The sequence below is a fragment of the Xyrauchen texanus genome, chromosome 3, assembly GCF_025860055.1.
Source record: "Xyrauchen texanus isolate HMW12.3.18 chromosome 3, RBS_HiC_50CHRs, whole genome shotgun sequence".
NCBI lineage: Eukaryota > Metazoa > Chordata > Actinopteri > Cypriniformes > Catostomidae > Xyrauchen > Xyrauchen texanus.
The window spans coordinates 48,325,934-48,352,361 of NC_068278.1; the positions used below are offsets into that span (position 1 = coordinate 48,325,934).

The following is a 26,428-nucleotide window of genomic DNA, read 5'->3' on the forward strand; positions in this document are numbered from 1 at the left end:
TCAGGCAGAGGGCAGTAACTTCCACTGGGTCTCACCACAGACAGCCAGAGGGTCCAGAGAGGACAGAGGGTGCAACGGATGAGAGGAGGTGGTGACCATGAGTAAAGATGAGGCAGTGATGATGATCATCTGCCACAGAAAAACTGCGAAGGTTTTCAGTGAGACAGACTCTGCATCCCAACTGACATACTACTGTATATCCATCCTAACTAGCTGGGCATTGAAGGGGACACGTTCATTTCTGACCAATCAACACTGACCCCCGTTTCAACCTGGTATTAAGGTGAGTTTCGAGTGATCTGATCACATGTGGTCAGCACGGTCTTAATGGGGTCTAAAATGTTTTTGATGAGATCACAAAAATCACATACGAATGAGGTAAAAAATGCATGTGGCCTCATAGCATTTGAAGTGTAAGCTATAATCCGTCCTTTATGCGTCCGGCAGCAGTGAAGTGCCAACCTTCACTTGTCAATCTGCTGTGCTAAAACAAGAGTTTAAACTTTGCCGGATACATACACAATCACGGGAGCTTCATGGATCTTATTTAATGTGTCTGATATCAACACAGATGACAAGCACGAACACCTAAAGCTCATTTAATACAGATTATCCACTGAAATAACAGATAATTCTGCTTGACAAGTTGCGTTTGTGTTTAGATTCAATTTCAACAGCATCTGGGAGAAACAGCGTGCCATTTTTTATTTTATAATTTTTTTGTTCTTTCTTTGTCTTTTCTTAATTTGTTGTGCTTTAATATCACGCAGTAACACACTGACATAGTGACTGATGTATATTCGTCATGATACAGAGACCCTCCCTTCCAAATCCGAACACAAGTGTTCACAGAAGACACATTTAAATGACCAAGTGTTAACAGTCATGTGTCTCACCTCAGCTTCCCGGATGACAGGGCCGGAACTAGGGGGAGCTGGGGTGGGCTTTGCATGGGCAAAGATTGCAACCTTATTTTTTAATGCATAAACATAAAAGATAAGTAATAATGAATTTAAAGGTAATTAATTCAGCCAATGCCAATGCTTACATGCAAATGAAAACACTATGTGTCAAGGCGATGGTATGATGCAGTTCTATGATGGTAAATGGCCCAATACTGGCACATTGTCTTACTACAAACTTTAAAAGTATGGACTTTTCTTTTATTGCAAAGAACAAGTATGTGAAATTGGGCTGCAGCCAGAGCACGAAAGGTGTACTTAGGCCACATCCACATTAATCCTATTTTGTTCGAAAATGCATATTTTTCTCTTCATTTTGGCCCAGTTCACGCTGAGACACGAAAACTGAACTTTTGAAAATGCTCTCCCACGTGAATACATTTGAAAACACATCTTCACATTGTAGTTTGGACAGGGAAATGCAGATATCTGAAAGCGATAGGTGTGTTCGACTTCATGTAGCGCTGCACAGACCAATCGGCACTGTGCTTGAAGCAGTGCATGTCGGTTAAAACATTTTGTCAGACTTGAAATGGCACCACCGCCACGTCACAGTGATGTATGACATCAAAGTACCACAAGAGCGATTCGAGAGCAGCATGGCGCAGTTTAGAGAGCAGCATGGCGCAGTTTCTGTTGACACAGCTTATTCACAATTGGCCAGACTCACAACAGTTACATGTGTTTCATAGGCTGCGTTCACAATGGCATACTTCACGAAGTGGTATACAACTCTAACTACTTCTACTTTGTCACTCTGTGGCAGAAATACATCTGCCGTTATCAAGGTGTTTATTCCGACACCTCCAGTTTGGCAAAAACTGGAGGTGTCGGAATAAAATGTTTATATCATATTATATTACGTTTGTCATATTAACATCATGTTTATTCATAAAAAAAAATCTTTAAATAATACAGGCTATCTGACTTTCTTCTTGCACACACAGCAGACACTGTATTAAGCCACACATAAACCTTTCAAATTAACAATGTTTCTGATTATTTTGTGAAAAGTTCAAGCATCTGTCTATCTGAATTCCACTTCATCTATAATAAAGAAAGCAAACATTGTGCAATCTTCCATTACTGGTGTAGGTTCAGCAGACGATGGGAAGCGCAAAGTGTCTGGCTTGATGGCTCTTTTTTCAACTCCTCCCCCGACTGCAACCGTCAAATCTCGCTGATCGGTAAATCGAGATACAGTTCAAGTCGAACACACCTATTGACTTATTTGTTGTCATGTAACACAGTCAGGTGATCCATTTAACCCAAAACAATCAAGGGCACCACCCTTACATTTACAACTATTAGTTTGTCTGATGGTTTTATTCAAAGCAACTTACAGTGATAGGGTATACACTTACTGTATTTGTATGTGTGTTTCCTGGTAACTGAACCCATGTCCTTGACAATGCTAGCGCTACACATGGTCAAACTACATGAATACTTTATACTTTATAGAATAAAATACCTTTTCTCTAGGCCACTGACATGACTGGACTTTTCATCTCAAGTGATATTTGTCAAAAGCACTATTAATTTATTTAGGTGTAAAACCTTTTACAGTGGAATAAAACTACTTAGTGCACTTTTAAGTGTTTGTATTATGCTGTGTCTCAGTTCCTATGGAGCTCACTGCGTGTCACTCATATTGTGACATATTGTGTTAAGAAACTCTCACAAATCCACTTGAAAGCGCCTTGGAAAATCTTTTCTCACGTCACAGCACTTCTCTCTTGACAGTTATAAGTCCAAGGTGACTCAGTGCATTTAACACCTGAAGCATTAATGTAGATGAATGCACTCAATGGTGAGTAGGTGAAACGGCTGCCGGGGAGACACAGCTCACCCAGGATGCTTCACAGAGGCCAGGTTACGGCTTTGTTTTTCCGCTCATTAGACCATGCCGATACCTTGTGTTTCATGCCAATTTGTGCCGGGCGCTTGGGCAGGGAGAGGTCACTATGCATATGTATTTGACGGTGAAACTAGCCACACATATATGCAAATGACGGTGCTTCCAGATGACTAATGTGTGCTGATTGCTCAATAGCACTACAGAAATCTAGGAAACGGCCAGGACACAACGAGTTGTGCAGATGTCTGGATGTTCAACAAGTGAGCAATCAAGAGATGAAAGGAAAAGAAAATAGAGACATTCCTCCAATGATGATGTGCATGGAGGCAGAAATCAGGAGCCAGAAGAGAGTCAGACAGAGAGAGAGAGAGAGACCAAATTACCTGTAACTAGCATCTTGAATGCAAGCTGATGCAAAACCTAAAATCTTTATGTCTTTACAAACATCAGAAAAATCTCACAGAGCATTTTCCTCTCTTTAAATATATCTGTAAAATGATTGCTAATCTATGCAAAGAAGCAATCAGCTGCTCATGCATAAAGCATGAGCACAAGAGACCAATTTTAAAAATGCTTTCAGATTATTAGATATTAAAAGGAAATGAAATCTGAATACTCCTACCTGTGCGGTTCTAATTACAGCAGCCGAGTGGACAGACAGCAAGGCGAAGCGCCGGCACAGTCAGGGCCCACCGCAGGTCATTTGCACACAAATTTAAAGCCAAGGTGACCTCAGGACAAATCCCTGCTCAAGGTCCGAGTCATAATAGATTGAGACCACAGAATTAGCATGTATCTCTATGGTGAAACCGACTGCCGGAGATGAAATAGTCATGGAAATATCATGGTTAATTTCTCATCCATTGAGATGGAATTCAATGGGTTCCAAAAGTCTGAGGCCACACTGGAAAGCAGAGAATTAATTTATAATTTTAACCTCAAAATAAACAAAGTTTTAGGATTTAAAAAAATGAATGGTTTAAAATCGAAAAGAAACATTTACAGGGATAATTCAACCAAAAATGTTAATTCTGTTATCATTTACTCTGACTCATGCTATCCCAGATGTGTATGACTTTCTTTCTTCTGCAGAACACAAACTAAGATTTTTAGAAGAATATTTTAGCTCTGTATCTCCATACATTGCAAGTGAATGGTGGTCAGACCTGTGAAGCTCCAAAAATTACATAAAGTCAGCATAAAACTAATACATATCTCAATGGGTTAATTCCGTCTTTAGAAGCGATATGATAGGTGTGGGTAAGAAACAGATCAAGATCAATTTAAGTCCTTTTTTACTATAAATCTCCACTTTCACATTCTGAAAATAATAATAATAAAAAAATATTGTTCTGTTTGTCACCCAAAGTGACTGCATCGCTTCAGAAGACATATATTAAACCATTGGTTTACTTTTGCACAGTGCAAATAGTGGCAGATATTACACCCCGTTTAAATATTAACATAGAGTATAGGGACATCACTGCAGCATTTTAATGTGTTTATTAAGAGTCCCACAGACACCCTACTCCAACCCCAGCCGCTAACCCTAACCTTCCTTTACAAAATATAATCAGGGTTTTACTAGTAACCATAGTATCACCAAGGTATTTTGTAGTAAAATCATAGCAAACACAAAATGAAACATGGTTACTGCATAAACAACATTTTACTTAAGTAACACAATGATTAACTGCATCAAAACTATGATTTTCACCAAAAAACATTGTTACTAAAATTTACTACAGTAAAACCATGGTTCATTTTCAAACCCTTCTCTGAACTCCCCGACCATCACTGTGACCAAATCACTGTGAGGAATCACATTTATTTATTATTATAAAGAAAAATGAAGAGTGGAGAGATGGGAAAAGTCGAAAAAAGGTTGGATTCGAACCGGGTTGTTAGAACATTCACACTGTCACTACCCTAAACAACTACAGCAGTACATGATGGTGCAGTTTGTTGTAAACGTCTGTGTTTCCAGCAGATTTTTAGATTGCAAAAGTCACTCTGGTTGATCTGCATGAGATGGGTTTGAATGCACATGGATGCCAACTGCGTGTTTCAATTTGTATTTAAATGTAGCTTAAATCAAAGTGGGATGTTGTATTCTCCATTAAGTGCTCAGGTAACTGCATTTGCATTGGATTCAATTACACTTATCTTTGTGTACGGAGGATGCTGTCTTGTCAAATGAACATCTGCATTTAAAAAGAGAGAAAGAATTGAGGGCAATGTCAAATGCCTGAATTAACTAAACAACATTTTCACATTTTGTCCAGTCCGTTCACAAATACTGCAATCAGAAACCTGAAAATCCAACGTACATTCAGCTTTCATTCACAGTGAAGTTATGAAAGCTCAGTAAATTTGATTTGACATTGCAATGAGTATGAGCTATTTCCAGTCTATAAGGCCAGTGCAATCAAAAGCAGGATTCTCAAGCTCTATTTTAAAACCTAGTGGGCTGCCAGTAGATTCAGCATTTTAAGACATAATAGGCATGCTCATGACCCAAAAACTGTTCCAAAAGGTAGGCAACTTAATTATGCTACCTCCTAAGATATCTTGTTTAGGCCAAATTCTATTGAAGCATCCCATATTCTTCAAGAAGGCAATCGAGGACTGCATAAACTATGGCAGATGAGACGAGAGAAATGTTAATTGTAAATAAACATATACTTATGTGTAAGTACATGAAACTGTGTGCTTTTTAATGTATTGTTACGCAAATTACTAGAGGTATCAACTGTGAGTCGAGTCTCTCGTGTACAGTTTCACAGTGCACATTGCTGCCTTTTTAGTGTTTCAAATGAGTCACTTATGAGGTTAAATTTCAGTTTGAATCCTGCCTGTGTAGGCAGTACACAGCAAGGCAGCTCACTAGGTTATAGAACAGAGGTTAAGACAGCAACAAGAATCTCCTTACATTCAGTGGATGTTCTTTAGTGTGTTTGTGTTTAGAACAGGTAAAGGTGCCCTTCCTCAACACCTTCCTCTTTTCTGGACTGCTTTGATTTGCTCAAAGAGATTTCCTCAGGAGAGTCTGACAGGCTTCATGCTCTAAACGTTAGCCAAGCAGAGATGAGCACTGCTGCAAAAATCAATGAAGCTCTTCAAAAGCTACAGTACAGCTGAAACATTATTCTGAAATTAGATCTGTTGACTTTGAAAACCCAAACACTACATTTTGTATAGTTCAGATATTTTTTTATTATGAAACCAATATGATATAGAGAGAGAGAGAGAGAGAGAGAGAGAGAGAGAGAGAGAGAGAGAGAGAGCAACAAGCCACATGATAAGATGCACGGATTGACTGTCTCAGATGCAGAGGCAACTAAGATTCGTCCTCCACACCCAGATAGAGGCGAGTCACTACACCACCACAAGGACTTACAGTGCATTGGGAATTGGGCATTCCAAATTGTCGAGAAAAAGGGGAGAGAAAAAAACAAACAAACATTTTGTAATTTTTTTATAAATCAATATTATTTAATTAATGGATGTATATAGAACCTATAAGTTGCTGCAGTCTATTCTTCTCTCTGATTCATCCAAGCTACTGAAACACTCACATAAAGTTTTTTTTCTCTCTATCCCCCCACACACATGCTTCAGCCTCTTGACATGTGCAGGTTTGTGCCAGATTCTTCTGCGCCCAACAGCCTTAATAGGGTCAGCTGACCTCTGCACTCACTTCTCACCAGGACCAGACAGAAAAGGAATGCCTTTCTCCACTCTGAAAGACACACAAACTCCTACACACACTCTCATTTTACACCTTGACCCTGACCCTGGCAACATCTTCTCAAGAGGAGCAGAGAAAAGAGCCCTCCTCAGCTGCAGGGGCACAAGCTCTAGAAGGAAAGTGAGAGGTCACCGGTGGGCAAGATGAAAGCCTTGCACCAAGTTTTTATCCAGGCAATATCACCATAGTCTCAAATGCAAGGGTTAAAAATCCTCATGTTTACTGAAATAGTCCATTTGAATAAAATATAAAATATGAATTTCCTCTCCTATTTGGGAGAGGGGAGGAGAGCTAAATAGTAATGTGGAAAGGAAAGGAAAATTATATGTGAAGGAAGGAACAAAGGAAGGAGGAAAAGAAAGGAAGGAATGAAGAAAGAAAGCAAGGACATGAAATGAAATAAAAGGAAAGGAAGCCAGGAGGAACGGAAACAAGGAAAGGAAAATAAAACAAATGCAATGAAAAGGAAGAAAGTAGGAAAGGAAAGAAGGAATTAGGAAAGGAAAAGAAAGAAGTAGAAATGGAAAGGATGGAAGGAAGGAAAAGAGAGAAAGGAAATTAAATGCAAAGGAAGGAGCAATGGAGGGAAAGAAAGGAAAGGAAGTACGAAAGAAAACAAGGAAATTAAATTAATGGAAATGAAGGAGCATATGAAGGAGGAATAGAAAGGAATCAAGGAAGGAAGGACGGAGGTGTAGTATTATACATGCAGAAGAATTGAAACGACATGATTTGAATCTAGGTTTTACACAATCTTAATCCTGGAATTCCACAACATCATAAATTAGATGGCCCAGGCATCAGCATTGCTCAGAAAGGCCCCTCTGCTTGACCTCCTGAACTTCCACACAGAGTTAAATCAGACTTCTCTTTGAAAGGTTTCCAAAAGACCATCAGATTTGCACGACTCGAATACTAACACATTTCATCTTAATCCAGGAACATTCTACACAAAATCACAGTACTTTAATGATTTAACCTTCTAAAATGTACAGAATGCATTTAAATCCACGAATTACACAATACCTAGGCTTGCTAGGGAATTCAGAAAATTGCTTTGAACTGTGGTAACCTGTATAACTGACAAATTAATGATTATAGCCTGATATACCTTTTTAAAATGTCTGTAATGATTTATCCATGTTGTATAACCAATTAATTAGCCAGTATGATTTGTAACCAGGGATTGTCAGGTTTTGTTATGTATAATATCCATGAAAAAAATGTATGTTTAGCATGTATGTAAGCATTCGCTGGTGTATGCAGAGAAAGCTAATGACAATGGATATCATGTCTCTTGTACCATTCTCAAGTTATAAAAGTTCATGATTAAATATGCACTATTTTTGAGCGGGAGATTTGTAAGAATCTGAAACAGAGGACCATAAATCAACTGTCGGAAAAGACAGCCCAGTTGACCATGTGACTTTGAAATGTCACTTCTGATTGGCGCAGGACAACTTAGGGGATGCGGCCAATTTCAGTTCAAATGTTTTCAAACAGGATGGACACGCTCTCTTCCTCTCTTCTCTTCACTCTCATCGTCTCTCCTGCTCCGCTGACTGCTCAAACTGCTCAAACTCTTCCCTCGTGGTCTTCTCGGGATCTCGTCGAAACCAGGTCTATGCCATGTAAAGTCTAATGAAGCTTGGGACTCAACGTCCCGAGAAAGCTCTTCACTCTCTACTAGGGCTGGGACAGCGCGTCAATGTCATCGATGGCGTCGACGCAACAAATACGTCAACGCAAAATATGCGCGTCGATTTGTCAGACCCAAAAAAAAGATGGCGGCGCCGGAGAGTAGTAGCAACATGAGTAGCTCCTCAGACTATCAGAAGTGCAAGGTGGCACGCACTCGTTCCTCTTAAGTATGGAAATTCTTTAATTTAAAAGGAACCAATTCCATGATATGTCGTCTTTGCAAAATGGAGATGGCCTTCCATTCTAGCACCACGGCAATGCACCAGCATCTGAAGAGGCGCCACACGGGAGCAGCTGCATGTTGAAATGCTCACATTCCTCCACTCCAATATATGACTGTATTTTGTCTTGAATGACACATACACATACACACACACACACACACACACACACACACACACACACACACACACACACACACACACAGTATTCTTAAGATGAAAGGAAATTGTCAGAGTGTAAGTTGTTATTTGCATGTGAATGAAGATGCTTTTTTTCAGTAAGCTAGGCCTATGTTCAACATAAATGTTGAATTCTGAATGTTTATTTTCATTATTTATTTTTTGTTGGAAAAGCACTTTCTGTATTAGCTGACAGCCCCCAAGTTTACAATAGCTACTGTATTCTTTCAATAGCTCTAAGAAAGGGTGGCTGGGTGACCTTTTTATTTTTTTATTGAATGCTAGACATCAGAATGCATTATTTTGCTCTTGTACACTTTTACTTGAATTTGAATTTTGAGTTTAAGAAAAAGGTGAGTGGCAGAGTGTATTACTATATGCTGTTGTTATTTTTATGTGAATGAAGAATTAAAAGATGCACTTTTTTCAGTAAGCTAGGACTATGTGTTTTCAGGAAGGACGCCATGACAGGCTGCTGGCTCCCACTGTCGCTGTTAATTTTTATTTCGTTTTTGTTGTAAAAGCACTCTCTGTATTAGCTTAAAGCCCTCAAGTTTACATTGGTAACTGTATTCTTTCAATTGCTCTAAACAAGTATTTTGGGTGACCTTTTTATTTTTTTATTGAATGCTAGACATCAAGTTGTTGTTATTTTAATCTGAAAGAAGAATTACAAGATGCACTTTTTTCAGTAAGCTAGGCCTATGTGTTTTCAAGGCTTCAAGGTTTTATTGAATGTTACCTCTGACTAAGAATGCATTACTTTGCACTTGTATAGTCTTTTATTTTGGAATTTTAAGAGCAATAAACATATATTGCACTGTTAAGGAATTCATGTTTTTTTCATTCAGATATATAAATCAACATGTATAAATTGCTATTAGTCAATTAATGGGGAGATAATCGAATCGGAATCGAATCGGACTGGGAAAAAAATGAATCGTTAGATTAATCGATGCATCGAAAAAATAATCGCTAGATTAATCGCTTAAAAAATAATAGTTTATCTCAGCCCTACTCTCTACGGTTCACACACCCGTGAGAAGGCCTCGCTGAGCCAACCTCATCATTCCTACCGACAATAACTATACGATCTTACAGAGGTCCAAAACATCGACGGAACGAACATTCGACCAAGAACCAAGCAACTCAAAGAACGCAAGGAAACACCACTACACGCAAGTACATCTCCAATATTGTGCTCAAAGTACTGGTGTATTAATTAAATAATATGGGTAATCCGATAGCAAATTGATGTAGACTCAAAGAAGGATTAATGGTTCTTAAGGCATTGTCAACAGAATCCATAAAGTTCATTTTCACTGTACTGATCATTTATTTCACATTCTGTCACGCTTTTCACCAACCTGTCTTATGTACATATGTGTTATATTAGATTTATGTTTAGAATAGCAATAAAGTGTGTCTGTATTCAAAGATGAATGACTGTGGTGTATTTTGATAAATAATCTCATCCCTGTTTCTAAAAGATTTAGTTTCAAAGCTGAACCTAAATACATGTGATATTATTTTCAATAAGCCATGAGAATAATATCACTTATAATAATTCACTTATTAAAGCTAATTCCTTACAGTAGAAATTGTGAGCGGATACATTGTATTACAATTTTAATGGTGGAGAATTTATTCATACAAACAATCTAGTTATTTGTCATTTATCTAATTTATAATGGTTGTCGAACGCGACTAATTTCATTATACATTTCATTACCTAGTAATGTAGAATCAGGACAGTTTAATTTAGTTCATAGCTCACATATTTCGAGACCCAAAATTCCCTTCTAAATTTTGCATAACATTATATGTCCTTACATATAATGGTGTGAGAATGAGGGCACTTTAAATTTCCCTTCTAAATGTTGCATACCAAATATACTTACAGAGGGAAGGAAGTGAAATGAAATTTGACGAAAGGAAGCTAGGAGCAAAGGAAAGGATTGAAAATAAAGGAAAGGAAAGCAAAGGAAAAGGAAAGAGACAGGGCAGTTAAAGAAAAAGAGGTGATGAAATTTTATGTCACCTCCCTACAGAGAATGAGTCATGACAACACCAAACAGTGTTCACATGCACAGAGAAAAATAAAAACACAAGTCCTTACATTAACTTATTACATGAACTATCACTCTTGAACTTCCGTTAAAGGAAGACAGGGAAGGGGAAATCATTTCGACTGACATTTCTTTTTGCAAACCAACATGCAAGAGACAAACACTTGGAGGCCTGAATACTTGATTTTTATTATATTTCAATGGCTCTGGCATTCCCCTCCATCCTTGACCCCTTTTCTTGGCTGCCTCTGTTATCTGAAATAATGTCAGGGCATCCTTAGAATCTATTCATCAGAGCAGAATGAAGCTGCTGCTGACATTCAAGAAAAAAACCCATCTGTGACTCCCAGTGAAGGACAGAAAGAGAAGTATAGCTTGCCCCCTCCTTCTTCTTCATTCCTCTTCATCAATGCAATTTAAATTGAAGAGCTCAGTGGTAATTAAATTCAAGCTGGGGTTATGGGGGGAGATAGTGGGGTGTTTTGGGCCGATGACAAGGATTTGACACAACAGAGAATGCGCAGAGAGGATGCCACACAAAGGGTCAAGGTTCACCAGAGGCAGCTTGCCTGGCCACCCAGATCCTATTCATTTATACAAACCTGTCTGCCTAAACCACAAAGGCCTTCTGACATTTAAAGAAATGAATAAAAATAACAGAGAAAGGCAAAGAAGGAAATCAATTATTTGAGATTTCCCTCCAAACTGACCTTTTCTCTCCAACATCCACTGCCAGTTGTTTGTTGGATAGACTTCAAAACTGCCAATAGTATTTAACTCATAGCTCGCACTATCAAGAGCTCTCATGTTTTGAAAGAGAGGGAGAAAGACAGGGAAGGGAGGAATACAGGAGGAAAAGTCAATAACGATTTGGAGATCCATTTTTGAGAAATTGTTTGTCAGCACAAACATGAGGCGCATGACTAGCAGCAGGTCAGCAGGATTTGGTGGCGGGGCTGGAGCGGGGATGTGGCCCCGGGCCCCTCCTCTGGTTAAAGCCAGCTTTACTCATTCATCTGTTCCCTCGGAAAGGCCTGATGCCGCCCTCTCGTCTCTCTCTCTCTCTCTGCTAATCCGGTTACTGAATTCACAGGCAGTACCCTCTCTTTTTTCATTACAGCAGATCAGAGATTGCAAAGCGATTCCTCAATCTGTCTGAGGGTGAGATCCAAATTGGATCGGGCTAAAGTGGAGGAGGGAGTATTGAAGATGAGCTGAAATCGGAAAGGGAGATGATGCGACTCATTTTTACCCTTTAAAGCAGATGGCATCAGGAAAAGCAATATTTAGAGTGTATATTTATAGGTGGGTGGCCAGCACATGAGTAAATGTCACACACAATGATGGACAGTAGGATCTGAACTCAAAACTGGGTGACTTCCTCTGAGCTTTGCAGCTCTCCTTTGAATCAAAGGCTAAACTGACATCCTTTCATATTATGTACTGAATTCAGTTAAGAACTTACTTCTCGACTGTTGTTGAAATATGTTCTATTAGTATGCAGGTGTCTAGTATAAATGAACCTTGTGTTCTTTCAACTATGAAGTACTAATAATAACCACAAAAACAATGTACTAGTGTGTTGTTAAAAAAAAGCACAGATCCCTAAATTTTTTTTATTTTTCAAGAATAACAAAAATAGTGTGCCGTGTAGCACTTCTGGAGTACATCAAACTTTAAAGGCATCATGACATGAAGACTACAATTTCCTTGATCTTTTGACATATAAAAGGTCATTGTACTTTGAAAACATACAGTGAGAATTCAAAACTGTCTCCTCACTGCAAAAAGAGCATTCGTTGAAAGAAAGCTGCCAAAACGACACATTATCTACTTCCTCCACATTGTGATGTCACACTGTGGAATACATTTGCATTGGACCGCCTCCACAAAACATCAGCGCCTACTTTTCTTTATCACTTCTGTAGCATGCCCAGAAGCAGTGAGCAGTGAGATGGCAAGTATAGAGCAGGTCAGTCAACACCAGAGAGCCAATCATAACAATGGACATTTACTATCAAGTCTTAAAGGAGAAGCAGCACAAAAACCAAACGTTTCTGACAGAGACTTATAAAGAAAGTAGAAAATGATCATGTTTTATGAATACATGACTGTTTTTTGTGCAAAAAACTTTATTAATATTATAAGTGAACCTCAAGGGACATATTAAAAAATAATATGTCACGACCCCTTTAAAGGGGCAAATATTTACTCACCCTCATGTTGTTCTAAACCCATATACTGTAACTTTATTTCTACAGTAGAACATAAAAGGAGCTATTAAAGGGTTAGTTCACCAAAAAAAAAAATTCTCTCATTATTTACTCACCCTCATGCCATCCCAGATGTGTATGACTTTCTTCTACTGAACACAAACAAAGATTTTTAGAAGAATATTTCAGCTCTGTAGGTCTATACAATGTAAGTGGATGGTATATGGATTAGCACTTTAAAGCTCCAAAAAGTACAGACAATCGTAGAAAATGCAATCCTTACAATTCCAGTGGTTAAATGAATGTCTTCTAAAGCGATGCTATCGCATTTGGTGAGAAATAGATCAACATTTAAGTCCTTTTCACAATATATATTTATTTCCGGTCGCTCTCCGATGCTCGTCAACGTAACGTAAGCATGTTGACATGTTCATGCGAAAACCAGAAGTGCAGCTCGATTTGATTACAAGAAAATGCTGTTCACAAGCTTCATTGGTTTTGCTTTCATTTGAACATGCCAGCACGTTTACATTACGCGAGAGGCGGAGGGAACCGAGTCGCGTTGTGGACAGGCACCGTAGAGCGACCAAAAGTAAGCAATTATAGTGAAAAGGACTTCAATATTGACCTGTTACTCACCCAAAGTGATCGTATTGCTTTAGAATACATTCATTTAATCTCTGGAATCATAAGGATTGCATTTTCTATGATTGTCTGTGCTTTTAAGAGCTTTAAAGTGCCAATCACCATCCACTTGCATAGTATGGACTGGAATGGCATGAGGGTGAGTAAATGCTGAGAGAATTTTCATTTTGGGGTGAACTATCCCTTTAAGAAGAATTTTGGCCTCAGTTACCATTAAATTACATTGTATGGAAAAGAAAAAAGATGCAATGTAACTGAATGGCGACTGAGGCTAACCTCTCCTTTTGTGTTTCACTGAAGAAGAAAGTTGCATGTGTTTGGAACAACAGGAGGGTGATTAATTGACCTATGAACTACTCCAAAATGCATATCTACTATACACAAGTGTAAAAACAAAGTATTCAATCTTCCATCATCTATGCCCAAAGGAGAAAAACCAAAAAAAACTAAAAGCAGTTTCCTGCAGTACACCTCATTATTTTGAGTACATTTACAAAAATTGCATACCAAGACATTTTTCAAAGACATCTGTGACCTCCCAATAAGGTCTTCTCAAAGTGGACTTGTTAAAGCAATAGAGCGTCTGTCTTTCTACCATCCTTCAGTTTAGAGGAACAAATTAATCTAAATGTCATTCCCATTTCCTATTCACAAGCTTCAGTACAGTCTTTCTGCAGAAGATCTGCATCTTTTATCTGTTCCCCACAAAACACTACTAAAATTACACCCCTCTCCTACAAATGCTGGAAAATGTGTTCTGCGCTAAGTGTAGAGTGTTTATTTCATCGCAGTGTTTCACAGATCAACTTGGTTTACTTCTGGTCGACAGCCAAATGCACCCTTGCATACATTGTGTGGCTTCAAAGCTGTTCCGGCGCAGAATATTCAGACAAAGTGCAAGGAACTGAAATGTAATTACTTAGCGGGGTTTGGTGATAATTAAATGGCTCTACTCTGGCAAAAAGCTCCAAGCTGTATTAGTTCTGGTCAAAAATGTGATTTGTGTGAATGTACATTTGTTATTGTACACAGACAGACTAAATCATTTTTACGACTTTATTTTTACATTTTGAATTGGTTAAAAAATATTTATATAATTACTAATAATTTAGCTAATTAAATATATATTTTTATTTGCATAGCACACTATTTCTGTCTAAGATTTAAAGCATGAATTCTCTTACACTCTGCTGCCATCTTGTGGCACTATAAAATGTCATTGAGGCTGATGTGAAGAGGACATAACATCCATTATGCATTAGCACTAACTGAATGCAATAACTCAAACATATTAGAAAATGTACTTCTATTTTTATGTTCTTATAATTCTGAATTCTGTCTGTTGAACCAGGAAAACCAACTCTACTTGAAACCACTTTCCCAAATTCAACAAGTACAGATTATCAGTAGCAACAAGCATCATGCTTGTTAATGCATCTAAAAGCATCTTAATGATGATGTTAGAGCACATTTTATTTTCTTTGTGACACGGTAGCTACTTAGGATCTTCAGTAAACCCTGTTTGACTGCAGTAGGAAAGTGCAGCTGTGTGCCTGGAGCTCCGATACTAGTCTCCCAGCAGTCAAAGCCACAGCCTTTCAGCTCCTCAACAGCGCTTTGGATCACTGAAGCATCTGTCTCTGCAAACATAAAAGGACAAATATGTCCCCATCAACACAATGAATGAGAAAACCTACTCTGATATGGTTCCGAAGTTTTTATTCAACAACTTATGAGTTACGTTTTCCAGTTAACTGTACAAAAAAGCACATTTAAAAAATGTTCTTCTGCGATTATGTCTCGTTTTTATTAGATATGTACAGTAGAAAGTGACGGGAAACAGGACCATAGCACGTTGCAGGCCAGACTGAACCTACAGCACCTGAATGAGCTCTATAAGGCTCAACATGTCAGGAACACATGCCTTAACAGCTGCGCCATGTCTCTGATGGGACACTAACTTTGGCCACATTTACAATGAAAAGCAATTCCAATTTTATCTGACGCATTTCAGATCTTGTTGCATAAGCGTAAACAACCAAAAAAACACATATCAGATCAGGTTTTTGCACATTTGGGCCACCTTCATATGTGGCTCTGAATCTAATACATATCTGATATCAGGGCAAGTGACCATCCATAAACATCTTTATAACACTTATTGGTTTTCTCAGGCACTACAGAGCACCAGAACCATCATGTACAGGAACAGTTTTTTTCCCTCAGGCTACCCATCTCATGATCAGTTACAACTGCCCCATTGAACAATAATTAATGTGCAATACACAGCTTAGTCTTAGTCACTTAGTCACAATTTTGTTTTATTAATATCCACTGTAAGGAAATATTCTTTTAAATGTGTGCATGTCTAAAATTAATTTTGGCAGTAGATGATATTGCAAACACGCATTTTGCAGGGAGGAAACATTATTCTCCGTAACACTTTATAATAAGCACATATTTTATATATATATTTATATATTTTATATGATGTTATGCTTGAGGGCTTCTGGTTTTGAGAAATATTCAAAATGTTAAAGTATACAGTGGTGATTGGGGCATGGCCGAGTGACGTTTGCAGAGAGTGAGGCCAGGAGAGACAGAACGGTAAGGATTGACACCTGTGGGAAATCACTTCTAACAGCTGTTTTGTGTTTGCAGTGAAAGTGGAGAGGGATAGAAAGGGCAATTCAGAAAATATTATATTATAATATTAGTTAACCTCATTAGCAGTGGTGGACAGTAACGAAGTAAATGTAATTCGTTACTGTACTTAAGTAGCTTTTTTGCGTATCTGTACTTTACTGAAGTATTTAAATTTGGGGAGACTTTTACTTTAACTCCACTACATTTCAAAGTCAAATATTTTACTTTTTACTCTACTACATTTTCAAAATCAGTCGTTCCTTTTTATTTATGAGTGGATAAAAACGTAACTGGTCAAAAGAGCCACCAATCACAGTACAGCGCGCGCACGCGCTTTGTTTTGAACTTGCCTTGGCGGCATACTAAGCGCGAACCAGGGGTGCGTTTCCCAAAAGCATCGTTAGCCAACTATGGTCGCAAGTTCCATCGTTATCATCATAGTTCAACGAGTCGGTGTTTCCCGAAACCATCGTTCCAACGAACATTCGCAAACAGCATCGCAGAGTTGTTTGGTTAGAACGACAGTTCTCGACCTGTGGTTAGAAGCAGAGTTTCTTGTTGTTATAACATGTGGGCTTAATAAATTAATATCTTGAGCCAAATAAGCAAGATGACATGCAGTACAGTCAGTATCTTTTATTTAGAAGACATAGCCTACAAATGTCCTTTATGTCTTTTAGTTTGTCAATAGATTTAAAGCACCGTTTTTGAAGAGTGCGCATGTGTGAACGTGCTCTAGTGCGTAAGAACGAGCCTATGATTGAATCTGGAAATAAAGCAAATAACTGAGAAAAATATGAGATAGTCCTCAGATGACATGTCCGTAATTTATAGCAAAACATCTAGCATTAATTCGATCGCAAACAGATTCATTAAAAGTAGTTTTTACTCCACCACATGTGTGACATCATTAACCAACGTGGTTGAACAACCAATTTGCGACAATACGGTTTCGGGAAACAGTCGTGACTAGCAAGTTGATTTCTTCAACAGTGCATCGTACTACGGTAATGGAGCAGCAAGTTACGTCGTTGTATGGGAAACGCACCCCAGAGCCGTTAAAGGGGTCATGACATGAGAAACCAAATTTGCCTTGATCTTTTGGCATATAAGAGGTCTTTGTATCATTAAAACGTCCTGCAAGTTTAATATTTTAAGACGTCCTCCCCATTCTAAACGAATCATTTATTTAATCAAGCTCAAAATACAGCTCGTTCTGGATTCATGGTTAGAAGTGACGTGTCGGTTAGAAGTGACGTAACAGCGTTTACATATGACCGCCTCCAGCACAAGATAACTACGCTTTAAGCGCAAGACAGCTACGCTCATTTCAGTATCGCCGTCGCCTCACAAGTGTTCAGTCGATGGACAGCGAGCTCTGACAGAGACTACTTGTGCACAGGAAAATTACGATGCCACACAGATGTGCTGTTCCTGGCTGTGGTCAAACAAAACCTCTGAATAAGCTGCCGAAAGATCCAGACGTCAGGGAAAAATGGATGCAGTTTATTTTTTGCGGACGTTCCAGTCACGGCAGTGTTAACTTAAGCGTTTGTTCTGTACATTTTAAGGATGACTGTTTTGAGAACAAATCTCAATATGATGCTTTCTTTGCCAGAAAACTGTTGCTCAAAGATAAGTCCGTGCCGACTATTCTGGGAACAACGACGACGCAAACTGTAAGTAGGCCTAATCTATTTTAAACTTTAAACTACTTTTTAAAGCGCAATTTCATTCATTATGAATAATCACAGTGTTTTTACTTAGTTTACTTGCATATTGTTCTGGCTGGAGGCGTCAATAATTGATACATAGGCACTGACGTTAGCCAATCATAACAGTGGGCGTTAACACTGAAGTCTTAAATGGAAAACGCCCCCAAAACAGACTGTTTGAATCAGAGGATGAGAAACAGGGTGGGAAAAGGTCATAAATCACTAGATTTTAAAAGTTTTTCTTAAAAAAAAATATATTAATACTATAATTGCACCTAAGGGAACATAATAATACAATAAAAAAAACCATGTCATGACCCCTTTAAATATGAGAGTTGCGAACATAGACGGTTGCGACAGTGATCTCGCCGCCACGCGGTCACGTGATTCGTGTAGCTCTCAATAATTCCAAACAAATTGCGTTGCCAATGGTTTTAAGCGGGGCAGAGAGCAGCAGCTATTATTGCAGCAATTATTGGTAAATATTGACACATAATGTACATTGCTTATTATGTTGACACTAAAATGGCTTGCATATAATAGCATTTTTTTTCTGGGGAGTAGCAGAAACACTGCATTAATACGTTTTTGTCTTTAATTTTGGAGGGAAATTGGCTGCTCCCATAACATAGAAAAAATATATATATATATTCTATGTATGTGTGTGTCGTGCAGCGTGTGTATATATATGTGTGTGTGCGTGTGTGTATATATATATATATATATATATATATATATATATATATTTAATGGCGTTGTGTAGGTTTATGTGAATGTATCGTAACATTACATAGACACTCGAGAAAAATATATACAGTAAATACTGTAAATGTATTATACCTTATGGGAACAGTCCCCTTCCCTCCAAAATTAAACACACAAAAAATGTATTCAATTCAAATATATATATATATATATATCTGACTAATTAATGTCATTTTATTAATAGATTGGTGTGCCAAGAGTGACATTAGTCTTCATGTAGACTGAGTTAAGCAAGAGTCTTGTGACAAATTATAATAGGACATTATGGCCATAAAAAATCATAGTACTTGGATACTTAAGTACATTTGAAGGCAAATACTTTTGTACTTTTACTCAAGTGAATGTTTAAAGGCAGCACTTCTACTTTTACTTGAGTAATATTTTACCTTGAGTATCTTTACTTTAACTCAAGTACATGGTATGTGTACTTCGTCCACCACTGCTCATTAGTAAACATGAAGTAACAATGAACAATTCTATTACAACACTTAATGTTACTGGTAAATGTTAATTTTAAAACTTTTTAAGTTGCATATGTTTAAATTAATTAATGCATTATGAACTTAACCAAGATTAATAACTGCTGTTAAAAAAATATTGTTTAATAATAAAAGATGATGTTGTTTATTTTTTTCCTCACGTCTTCAATATTTTCTTAAAACAAAGTTCCATCTGAAACACAACTTGTTCCATTTGTCAAGACCACAAACCGCGTGCTGGTGGACTGATGGTCTGCCAAACACTCAAACATCAAACCAAAGAATCCCCATAATGCCCATGTAGAGTTTTTACAGGAGAAAGTCATTTTATGTGCCATACATGACGTAGAGGAAGAATTTAAAGTCTCTGACTGCTTTGGCGCTTAAATAATGTTAAGGGACTAAACAACCAGATGACATGAGACATAATGTTTGTGTGAGATAAAAAAAAAATATTTTTTTTAAAATCGCGATTCAACCATATATGGATAGTTCACCCAAACATTTTATTTCTGTCATTATGCACCCCCGTTTCTTTCAACCCCATGAGTGTGTTGTTATTTTTTATGTGAAAAAAAAGTTGCAGCATTACACAAAGCAATACATTGACCAGGGGCTGTAAGCTCCAAATGGGGCAAGTAAAACACTATAAAAGTAGTCCATACAACTTTATTACAAGACTTCTGAAGTCATAGGATAGTTTTGTGTGAAGAACAGACTGAAATTTAGGTTGTGATTCATTGATAATCTTCACATCCACCAAAGCGTCTATCCCATGTTGGTGACTAGATTCACAAATGGCACATTGATGTTATCGACACCAAAACGGCATTGCTTCTTATACGTGTAGTAACCAAACGTGATGTACCAATTTGTTTTATTCTGGACACGAATTAGAGTATTTCAGGAGAGGGCCAGATAATCAGTGAATAATTACTTAAATACCTGTATCGTATGATTTCAGAAGACTCTTATTATATGTTTATTTTAATTTATGGTGCTTTTTTGGTGGTTTGCTTTTCATATTTGGAGCTTAACAGCCACAATGGTCACAATGAACTTCAATTTTTACATGAACATCTTTTTACAGAAAAGAGCAGCATGAATATTATGCAAATTTCTCCTCCAAATGTCAAATTTGTCCACAGAACAAATACTTCATAAAGGCTTGGAGTAAATAAAGAGAGAATTTTCAGTTTTAGGTGAACTATTACTTGGTGTATCTCGAACTGACAATGTCACATAGTCAAGCTGCATGGACACGGCGTCAAATTATAAACATTACCCACTTCCTCCAGCTTTGTGTCTCAATGTTACTAAAGCATGTATTTAACAGTGTTTATCAGATCCTGATTAAAATTCAATGCGTTATTGGCTCCAGGCGTAAACAAAGAGTCTGACCCATTCTGACAGCTGTTGTGTCAAGTTGTTAGCTTTGTCAGACAAGAGTGACAAGTGAGATTCACCTCACGAACACTTGTCCGTCTGACATTCTTCAGGGTGCCACCCTCACAGAGACTTTTCAAACAATACTCAACAATCTGACTGATTAACAACAGGTAGCATACCTAAATTCATGCAGTAGGTTTCAATGTTGACATTTCATTAATAATAAAAACAATGCATGGTACAATCAAAACTATGAAACCTACATCCACACTAATTATTTACAACAGTGCTGTCTGATCATGGCTGGGTCTTCTCGAATCGACTATTAAACAAAATGTTATACAGACCCAGGAGCTGCAGCAATAAAATGGGACACAACCTGGACACTGCTGACTGTATAAAATGTGGATCCGAACCAGTAGGGGTCCCAGGTCGGGTCCTCGGATTAGGGTGGACCCATGAAGTCCTCTAACTGGGAGTTGTTGTGTGACCAGCTGGGCTTCTCCTGACAACAGTGGCAACAGTCGGACTGCCCACTGGGTCTCTGGCCATACTGACACTTCCGCTGCCCACTCAAACAACTCCACAAATGCCATCGGATTGTCTTCTGGTCCCATTTTCGTAAGCGTGAAGTGAGACATGGTGGGGCGGTACTCAGGGTCACATCAGTAGAACTCGCCTGGGGTATCAAGCTCTGCAGCACCTGTCGATCGTCCGCCTGAGCTTACAGGATGGTCTGGAAGCACTGCTCCTGATGCAGCTCAAGCAATGTCTAATGTTGGTTCTGGTGGATGCTGATGAGGGTCTTGATCAGTTCGGCGAAGGGCGAGGACTCCGTGACGGCATATCTTCCTCCAAATTACCAGGTTTCAGCACCACTGTGACAAGGTCTCTTACTTTGTTGAGTTCTCTTGGAATGAGGAAGCGGGAGTTGGGTGAACACTCCAACATAAATCTTTTTTATTTCTCCAACTTTTCAGGGTCTCACACAAACTCAATACTGCTTTTCAGCAACAAACTGATCATACACATTAACACACTACTGCGTGCAACTCTCTCCCCTCATCTGGCAGTCTGAATTGCCCTTTCTATCCTTCTTCACGCTCACTGCAAACACAAAACAGCTGTTAGTGGTGATTTCCCACAGGTGTCAATCCTTACTGTTCTGACTCTCCCGGCCTCGCTCTCTGCAAACGTCACTCGGCCATGCCCCAATCACCACTGTATACTTTAACATTTTGAATATAATATAATATGCTTGTGATTTTATTATTTCTCAAACAAGAAGCCCTCAACCATAACATCATTTTCTGCCCACTGCCATGTCTGAAGTAATTTTGTATGCATGTGACCGCAGATTCAGTCTGTCAAACTCGCTTTTGTTGTATTATTCCTCATTTGTAAGTCACTTTGGATAAAAGGTTACTGCTAAATTAATAAATGTAAATGACACCCGTTTTTAGTGAAAGAAACCTGGAATATCATTATGAGTGGACTTAATAGAATTTTTTTTAGAATTATGTAGAATATGGCCTTTTTAAAGTCTGTCCTGAATCTTTGCTCTTTACCACCCTGACCGTCACAAAATGTAACTTCCCCAATCAGAAATGTGCCAGCAAAGGGGCTACCCGCTGCTGTTTTCAGGGTAGCAGAGTACAGGAGTATTGGCAGAGCGTTTAATTTGGAGCTCTTATAAAAGCCACACAGCAGCGGGCCCCTGGAGTGTTCCTCTCTCACACACACACTGACCATTATGCTAATTAAAGGGCACAGGAATAGAAAAAGTGTGTGTGGGGGGGTTTACTACCTTATTAATTTTGTCCTTCACTACCGAAACAAGCACCTTGGTGCTGCATGGTACTTTGGTGTTAATTAGAAGGATTCTCAGAACGGGACCCAGGGGGAGGAAATTAACCCAACATTCAGAGCTCAGAAAACTCTTGCCAACATTTTTATGTTTTTGTCATTTCATTGAAATAATTTTTTCAGCCATATAATATTTCTACAATAAAATGTAACAGTAAATGTGTTTAAATGATGGAACTATAGAGAGAGTAAATGTAATTAATACAATTATTTGGAGGTACGAAACCATGCTTAGTAAAGTTATATTTCCTGCATTTTACCTTAGAATGCCACTTATTACAGAAAAGTGATTTAGCACCAAAAAAACCCACAATTAATCAAATGAAACAGCATCATTATACAGGAGTAGGAGTGTAAATATTTGCACTGACAACTATTCGATTACAATTATTTACCTAATGATAAAAAATCATTAGGTGAAATCTGAAATTTAGCCATGATTTGATTCAATTTCAGATTTCTTTTTTTTTAAATATGCAAAAAGCTTCAAAGTTTTTATTTTAGACAGCACAGACATGCACCAGACTTGATCACTAGAATCACAGGTGCATTTAAGACCAAGGAGGTTTGGCTTATGTGTGGCTGAATTTCTAAACAGAAAAATAACACTAATGTTACATGCATTATAGATCGGATATGAATAAAAGATAACATAGTGCAACATAATGAACACACACAAACAGACGGTATGTAAACCGTGAAATATGCATTATCAATTTGCATATAACGTAACATTAACATTTATTGCACCATTAATTACAAATGAAATATGTCATATGCAGACAAGGCACATATTTAAATCAAGCAGGGCCATAGAATTAAAAATGATCTATTTGTAGCAAATAAAAGTGGTTAAGTTCCCTATTCATTTTCAATGGGAGAGGCAGCATAATCTTTCACGAGAATATTTTATCTTTCTGCAGCTGCCACATGTCTGACCAATCATAGGGAACTTAAATCATCTGGCAATTAGCATTTAACTGGTTAGTTCCCTTCAGAGCAGTCTGAAATCCCTCCCTATTCCCTATATAGTGCACTATTTGGCATTCACTGTAAAGAGAGTGAGTGATTTCACTCACTCAAATTTATTTAGGCAGTGTTCTATTTGTGATTAAACATTTTTATGGAGAAATAACAGTTTATGGAGATATAAAGCAATGTAAACATAATCTATCACAATCATTGAAGAGAGCAACAACAATAAACATACTTTGGTCAAATGGATGCAAACAGTTATGAATAACGGTACAGAAAGTCGAACTTAGCAGCAATCATCCATCCATTTACCCGCTTGCAGGGAGTGAACTCGGCAGCATGCATTAATTAAAAGTGCACTTTTTTGCCCTTCAATCTTGTGTGTGTCTGTTGCGAGAAGGCTCAAATCTAAGGCGGTATCTGTATCACATTGGGTATTGATAACTGATTCTTAAATTCTGTAATCGATCCATTTAATTTCCTTTGTCAGATCGATGCATCGATAAATTTTTACACCCATACACAGCAGTCAGTGGTAAGAGTCTTAACCCATGTGCCCACAGCATTATCCACCCCTGAAGGGTTGCAGTGGATGAACTTCACTCCCATAAGCACCCACCAGTTAATCAGTTCCATCTCCTCTTTACTCCACCTTCAACACCAACAGGAGAAAAAGACAGTTAACAGGAAGACAAAAAATGCCTCTGCTAATGAACCCAAATTAATGTTATTTTTTCATTCTTTTGACATTTATATTGATAAGAGATTAGAAAATACAGAAAAGGATAAAGTATCAGGAATGTCGCAAGCCAGATTCGAACTCACGAGCACCACAGCTCATTATGTTTCCATCTTTATCCTAATTTCCACAGGAACGTATGAGTAGGAACATACATTTTCATGTCTTGGAGGGGTGTTTGAGTGATTAAAGGAATGGAAAAGTCTTTAGAATTCTATGTTAAAAGCTTTAGGCTCAAACCAGGATATATTCTGATTTCTAGTTTGAAACACTAGTAATCTAGAAATGCTAGTGACACTGCAAAACTATCATTGCAATAGCAAGATGCTACCCTTGGTTGCATAGCTTTACATCTCAAACTGAAACATTTGTCCTAGATTACCAGGTTGTTTTTTCACAGCAATTCCATTGCCAGATTACAAGACTTATTTTTACAAATGGTATTTCTAATGAAGTGAGAACTCCAGTATGTGACACCTGGCTGACACCTGCTGAGGTGAGAGAGGAGAGGATATGGTCTCTCTGGCAGATAGCAGAGCAGCAGATAAGCAACGATTATAGATGACACTGCAGCCTAAACCAGCTCCTGTGGGCAATTCTGACCCCCACACACACTGTGACACTGGCCAGAGACCTGAAGACACAACATCACAAGGCAAGATACCCTCTTAGAACTATGATCACATAAAGTGTGTGAATATGCATGCTATACATGATGTTTAATGGTGTTCCTACTCTGCCTCTGCAAAAATAGAAAGGCATACATAGAGGAAAGTAAAAACAGCCATGCTTCTTGTGTCCGTGGAACCATCTGAAATATCAGTGAATTCACAAAATCTCTTTAAAGAGGCCCTATTATGCTTTTTGTGATTTTACCTTTCCTTTAGTGTGTAATATAGCTGTTTGTGCATATAAAAGTTCTGCTAAGTTACAAAGCACAAAGTCCACGTCAAACGGAGTTACTCTCTCCCACAGAGGACACTGCTCCTGAACTGCTTGAAGTGCCTGGTTTGCAGTCCAGCCATTACTTCTGTGACATAGCTAAGTCACTATGTGAAAAGACATTTGCATGCCAGCCACAGGAATGCGCTGCTCAGGAAGCCTCAGGAGCTGAAACTTGGTTATGGTAAGGGGCGTAACATTTCCGACACACTCTCTAAGTGGTTGACCAGTCACAACACACTGGGCCAGCTGACCAATCAGAGCAGGCTGTGCTTTTCAGAAAGGGGGGCTTTAAAGAGACAGGAGCTACAACAGAGCGTTTCAGACAGAGGGTGAAAGTAACATGTTGCTGCAATGTACAGTATGAGAAACATTATGTGTTTTTTGAACATTAAAGCATGTAAACCTATTCTAAAATTATGGACCTGTAAATGAGCATAATATGGGCTTTTTAAAAGATCTGCATCAAGCTCCTTTAGGCCTCCCAGCTCTGATGATGCAATGAACAATCAAAGAAACATGGGATAGGGGTGAAAACCTTCTGACACTGTATATTACAACTGCAAAGAATAGTTTACCTAAAAATGAAAGTTCTCATCATTTAATTGCATTCACGTTGTTCCAAAGCTGCATTGCTTTCTTTCCACCTTGGAAAACAAAATAAGTTTTGCATAATGTTTAAAGAATATTCCAGGTTCAATACAAGTTAAGATCAATAGGCAGCATTTGTGGCATAATATTGATTACCACACATATACAGTTTAACTTGCCAGTCCTTTTCTTAAAAAAGGAAAAATCTGGGTTCCAGTGAGGCACTTACAATGGAAGTGAAGGGGTCAATCTGACAACATTAAAATATTCACTATTTCAAAAGTATAGCCACAATACATAAACAATATGCATGTTAACATGATTTTAGAGTGATAAAATCACTTACTAACCTTTTCTGTGCAAACCATGACTATGTAATGTCAACAAACCCCAAAACCCTAAAATGACTATTTAAACAACTTTACCACTCGAATAATCCATGATCTTTAAATAATTCATGTAAGTGCCTTTAAACACTCCAAAACATTGGCCCCATTCACAGGGGTGGGGTCTACGTGGTGGCCAGGGGGGCACCGCCCCCTGAAATTCGATTGGCCACCCCAGGTGCCCCCCCCATAAGACGTCTTGTGATTGGTTCATTTTACGGTCAATCAGTTTATAGACTCTACTGAAGTTCGTGATTCAAAGAAATGCAGCGCCAGAGAAACAACGGTCGTCGCGGACTTGGACTTTTACTTTATCAAGTGTGGGAAGTCAAGAC

The 26,428-nt window shown here is 38.2% G+C and overlaps 1 pseudogene; it reads right to left on the reverse strand.

The window, feature by feature from the left end:
- LOC127624959 (mevalonate kinase-like) lies at positions 1-25,199 on the reverse strand (annotated as a pseudogene).
- Between the last annotated feature and the right edge of the window lie 1,229 nt (positions 25,200-26,428).